General features: G+C 44.0%; 1 long non-coding RNA gene across 1 annotated transcript; it reads left to right on the forward strand.

Annotated features, from left to right (window-relative positions):
- Window positions 1-3,154: 3,154 nt before the first annotated feature.
- LOC126032526 (uncharacterized) lies at window positions 3,155-4,922 on the forward strand. The gene is made up of 2 exons (XR_007503877.1): window positions 3,155-4,172; window positions 4,514-4,922. It is a non-coding gene; the product is annotated as an uncharacterized LOC126032526 (long non-coding RNA).
- Window positions 4,923-5,822: the final 900 nt, after the last annotated feature.

Below are 5,822 nucleotides of genomic sequence, written 5' to 3' on the forward strand. Positions count from 1 at the left end.
TTTAGCAGTAAAATAAGTATACATTTGTTGAGGCAATGTTTTTGTTTTGTTTTTGTTTTTAACACTGACAGCTTTTACACATAAACATTCCAATAGGCATTCCAAGAAAGTAATTCTTGTGTCTTAGGGAAAAGAAATAGTTTCAACAAATCTATCTGAAATTGACTATAATCAATATCTATCAAATTTACATGTCAATCCTTAGAATGACTGGGGATATGACCTATATGTGATGCTACCTACTTAATAGGTTGAGGAGAAAAATACTATAAATCTTTATAGTATAAAATTATAAATATTATACTAACATTTAATTCATATTTTACAATTAAATATCTTAGTTGCATTGTATTGTTGCATTCTCACAATAATTTCCACTGTACAAACATGGGGTTTGTTTATGAGCTAAAAAGAGGTGATATTTGGAGAACATAAACCATTTTCCCTATGAATTTGTGTTTTGAGTTACCTGGGAGCCTGGTAAAATTCAGCACTACAGGTCGAGAGCAATAATACAGTGGGATAGGGTACTTGCTTTGCAGATTGATGACCTGAGTTTAATTCCTGGCATATCATATGGGCCCCTGAGTACCTCCAGAAGAAACTCCTTAGTGCAAAGTTAGAAATAATCCCTGGGCGTGGGGGGTCTCAGTCTCCTGGATCAAGTGTTCAGTCCAGGAGGTCTGTGGCCTGTTGTCTGCCCAGAGACCCTGACATACCAGAAAAAATAGGGACAGCTTTCCTGGCATGTGCACTCTGTTGGGTCCAACTGCGGGCTCTCTCTCCAGTTTGAAAATAGAAAGGGGAGGGGTTTCTCTCCTCCACCCCCCCCCAGGGCCTGAGTTGCCAGGGCCAGCCATGAAGACCCACCTGGCATGGGGGGGTCTGAGTCTCCTGGACCAAGTGTTCAGTTCAGGAGGTCTGTAGCCCGCTGTCTGCCCAGAGACCCTGACATACCAGAAAAAAGAGGGATGGCTTTCCTGGCATGTGCGCTCTGCTGGGTCCAACTTCGGGCTCCCTCTCCAGTTTGAAAATTGAAAGGGGAGTCAGCAGACATTTTGGGGCTTCCCCCGGCTTGCTTCAACCTGGGAACTTTGATCTTCTCTGGCATTCATCCCCTGACGGCTTGCATTGGCTGAGGTGAATCTTTCCGGGCCAGAGTTGCAGATAAAGCTTCCTGCTGGGCCCCTTAGGCTCGGCAGACATTTTGGGGCTTCCCTGGCTTGCTTCAACATGGGAACTTTGATCTTCTCTGGCATTCATCCCCTGACGGCTTGCCTCGGCTGAGGTGAGTCTTTCCAGGCTGAAGTTGCGGATAAAGCTGACTCTGCTGGCCCCCTTAAGCTCACCTATAAGGGGTCAAAGCAGAGGAGCGCGGCTGCTTCACTTCACTTCATGGCCGCGCACTCCACCTAGCCAATGAATACCACCACAACACGTAGAAAAACCCACAGCATAGGCGTGACAATGGGGAAACTATGCAGACCAACTTCAGCCATAGAGAATGAAGATGGAAACTCTGATGACCCAACAATGGCCAACCACCTAAGCAGTCTTTCAGAAGTAGAGTTTAGAGAAGAAATATGGAGGTTGCTCACAGAACTCAAAGAAAGTATAAATCAGAACACTAATAAAAATCAAGAGAATATGAAGATAGAAATCAGAAAACTACAAACTGAAATATCAGGTCAAATAACAGGTCTGAAAAATTCAGTAGATGAATTGAAGAACATAATAAATGAGCTTTCCAACAGGTTAAAAGCAGCTGAGGATAGAATTAGTGCGCTGGAAGATGCGATGCATAACAACTTTACACAGCAGAAGAGATTGGAAAAGAGCCTTAAATCAAATTATCAGACCATGAAAAAATTACTCAAAGAATATTAGCAGATGGAAATAGAAGTCTTTGATAAGCTCAACAGAAACAACCTTAGAATCATTGGAGTCCCAGAGACCCAAGAAAAAAATCTCCAGGAAGAATCAACAGTCAAGAACATCATCATGGGGCCTGGCGATGGCGCTAAAGGTAAGGTGCCTGCCTTGCCTACGCTAGCCTTGGACGGACCGCGGTTCAATCCCCCGGTGTCCCATATGGTCCCCCAAGCCAGGAGCAACTTCTGAGCACATAGCCAGGAGTAACCCCTGAGCATTACCGGGTGTGACCCAAAAATAAAAAAAAAAAAAAAAAAAAAAAGAACATCATCACAGAGAAACTACCAGAGGTAAAAACAAAACAAAACAAAACAAAACAAAAAAACATGTGACCAAATCCTGCATGCCCGAAGAGTACCAGCTAAAAAAGACCCCAGGAGAAACACCCCAAGACACATCCTAGTCACGATGATGAATCCCACAGATGAGAAAGAATACTGCAAGCAGCAAGATCAAAAAGGGAAATTACATTCCAGGGAGCATCCTTGAAATTTACAGCAGACCTGTCACCAGAAACACTCAAGGCCAGAAGGCAGTGGTGGGATATAGTGACAAAACTCAATGAAATAAATGCTTCGCCAAGAATACTGCACCCAGCAAAACTCACTTTCAGGTTTGAAGGAAGTATGCATGGCTTCACAGATAAACAACAGCTCAAAAACTTTACAGACTCAAAACCAGCCTTAAAAGAAAAACTGAAAGATCTATTCTAAAGACAAGACAGAACAAAAAGCACACCAAACTTCTACACAAAGATGGCAATAAATCCCATGACAATTATTTCCCTCAATGTCAATGGACTAAATGCACCCGTTAAGAGGCACAGAGTGGCAAAATGGATCAAAAAACTGAAGCCAACCTTCTGCTGCCTACAAGAAACACACCTGAATAGTCAGAACAAACATAGACTCTAAATCAAAGGCTGGAGGAAAATAATTCAAGCAAACAACACCCTTAAAAGTGCAGGGGTGCAAGCCCTTCCGGGCCTTTGCCTTTGTCACCTTTGCGGATGATCAGGTGGCCCAGTCTCTGTGTGGAGAGGACTTGATCATTAAAGGAATCAGCGTCCACATATCCAATGCAGAGCCTAAGCACAATAGCAGTAGGCAGTTAGAGAGAAGTGGAAGATTTGGTGGGAGTCCAGGTGGATTTGGGAATCAGGGTGGCTTTGGAAACAGCCGGGGTGGGTGGGGGGCGGTGCGGGGCTCGGGAACAACCAGGGCAGTCACATGGGTGGCGGGATGAACTTTGGTGCCTTCAGCATCAATCCCGCCATGATGGCCACCGCACAGGCAGCACTGCAGAGCAGTTGGGGCATGATGGGCATGTTAGCCAGTCAGCAGAACCAGTCGGGCCGGTGGGCAACAACCAGGGCCAGGGCAACATGCAGAGGGAGCCGAACCAGGCCTTTGGGTCGGGGAATAACTCCTACAGTGGCTCGAACTCAGGCACAGCCATCGGCTGGGGGTCGGCGTCCAATGCGGGGTCTGGCAGTGGCTTTAACGGAGGCTTCGGCTCCAGCATGGACTCCAAGTCTTCGGGCTGGGGCATGTAGGCGGGGGACGGGGGGTGGCTGGCTAGTTAGATGCACTAGACTGGTGGGAACTCCGATTTTTCTAAACTCCTGGTAAGTATATTGTAAAATACATATGTACTAAGAATTTTCAAAATTGGTTTGTTCAGTGTGAAGTATATTCAGCAGTATTTTTGACATTTTTCTTTAGAAAAAGAGGAAGAGCTTAAAGGAATTTTATAAGTTTTGTTACACAAAGGGTTGAACTATTGAATGTTTGCAAGTGAACTGCTGTTTTCCTGATTGGTAAACCGACACACTACAGTGGCTATCAAAAGGTTTCTCCTGTGAGGTTTTACTCCCTGGACTTGTCACGTGAATTCTTTGCATGTTCAAATGGAGACCATTGCCTAGAACTCTGTCCTTCCTCGGTTTTCCTTTGAACCCCACCATACGGATTTCTCTCCCGGGGGAGGGGGGTTCTCCTCTGGAGATCATGGTGTCCCGATACCTGGGTTCATTTCTGTTTCTGTGTTTAACTTGTCTCCCCTCATGTACGAAAGTACCATATGAAGCCTTCATTTAATCTCTGCAGTTCATCTCATTTCAAATGTTTCTGGAAGAAGCACTTACTGAAAGTAGTGCTAACTATTCTGCCGTAGAACACTGTCCACATGCTTTCTCCCTCAAGACCTAGCCACCGCGCTGCCAGTCCTCGTCTCTGACGGTGGGTGCCCCGTTTTTATCCGCTACTCTTTATTTCATGGAGTCTCTCAACGCTGTGAACGCAAGGCTGTGCTATGGAACCAGAAGGCTGTCTGAACTTTGGAGACCTTGTGTGGGCTTGCTGGTGGTGCTGAGGCATGAAAGGCTAGTATGAGCGAGAACAGGCGAGTGAGTGTGCAGAGACTTGGTGGTGCATAATGGAGATTTTTAACTGGGCGAGATGTGTCTCTCAACCATGGCTTTGGTGCGAGAGTGTGCGGAGCACAATGAGAGCAGATCACGCAGGAGTGTTTTTTCTTTTTTGGTTTTTGTTTTTGTTTTTTTAATTTTTCACATTCAAAGGACATCCGCATCTGTTGGAAGACTTTTAAGTGAGTTCTATTCCTAGGTAACCAGTGGTAGCTGAATGTGTTCAGTGAAACGATACTTGTACCTCCCCTGCCCTCCTGTCAACTGCTGTGAATGCTGTGTGGTGTGTGTTCTCCTCTGTTCCTCATCTGCAAGTGTGGTCATGTGGACTGGAGCTGTGGGCTGAGGATCGGACTGAGCTTGTGTGTTTCACAGAGTACTTGGCCGCAGAGCCTGCCCGCCGGGGAGCGCGGGGGTCTCCCGCAAGGGTGGAAGTTCTAATGTCTGTAGCGACCCTTAAGAATGCTGTTTGCTGCAGTTCTGTGTCCTGTGCTTGGAGGCTTTTTATAAGAGTTGTCAATGTTGGAAATTCTTAAATAAAACGGATTTAAATAAAAAAAAATGCAGGGGTGTCCATACTAATATCAGATGACACAAACTTTATACTCAGAAAAGTTGTAAGGGTTAAAGATGGATATTATATACTAATCAAGGGATTTGTACAGCAGGAAGAATTCATTCTCCTAAACATATACACACCCAATGAGGGACCAGCAAAGTATTTAATACAATTGTTGACAAATATGAAGAAGGATATCAATAATAACACAATAATTGTGGAGACCTCAACACATGCTTGTCAACACTTGATAGGTCAACCAAATGGAAACCCAACAAAAAATATACTAGACCTGAAAAGAGAAATGGAAGAAAGAGGCCTAGTAGATATATATAGGACACTCCATCCTCAGAAACCTGAATACACATTCTTTTCCAATGTACATGGGTCATTCTCCAGGATAGACCACGTGCTGGCACATAAAACATACCTCCATAAAATCAAGAAGATAGAAATTTTGCAGGCTACCTTTGCTGACCACAAGGCTCTGAAGTTAGATGTGAACTACAAATGGACACAGAAAAAAAAAATAACACCAGGTAATTAACAGTCTACTACTGAACAACCAGTGGGTCCAAGATGAAATCAAAGAAGAAATCAAAAATTTCCTGGAAACAAATGACAATGAAAACACAAACTACCAGAACCTATGGAATACAACAAAAGCAGTACTGAGAGGAAAATTTATAGCTTTGCAAGCACACATCAGGAAGGAAGAAGGAGCATACATGAATAGCATAATGATACAGCTTATAGAATTAGAAAATGATCAACAAAAGAAACCAAAAATAGGGAGACAGAAAGAAATGACAAAGCTGAGAGCAGAAATCAATGAAATGAAAACCCAAAAAACAATCCGAAAGATCAACGAAAGCAGAAGTTGGTTCTTTGAAAAAATAAACA

This window comes from Suncus etruscus, chromosome 16 (assembly GCF_024139225.1).
Source record: "Suncus etruscus isolate mSunEtr1 chromosome 16, mSunEtr1.pri.cur, whole genome shotgun sequence".
Taxonomy (NCBI): domain Eukaryota; kingdom Metazoa; phylum Chordata; class Mammalia; order Eulipotyphla; family Soricidae; genus Suncus; species Suncus etruscus.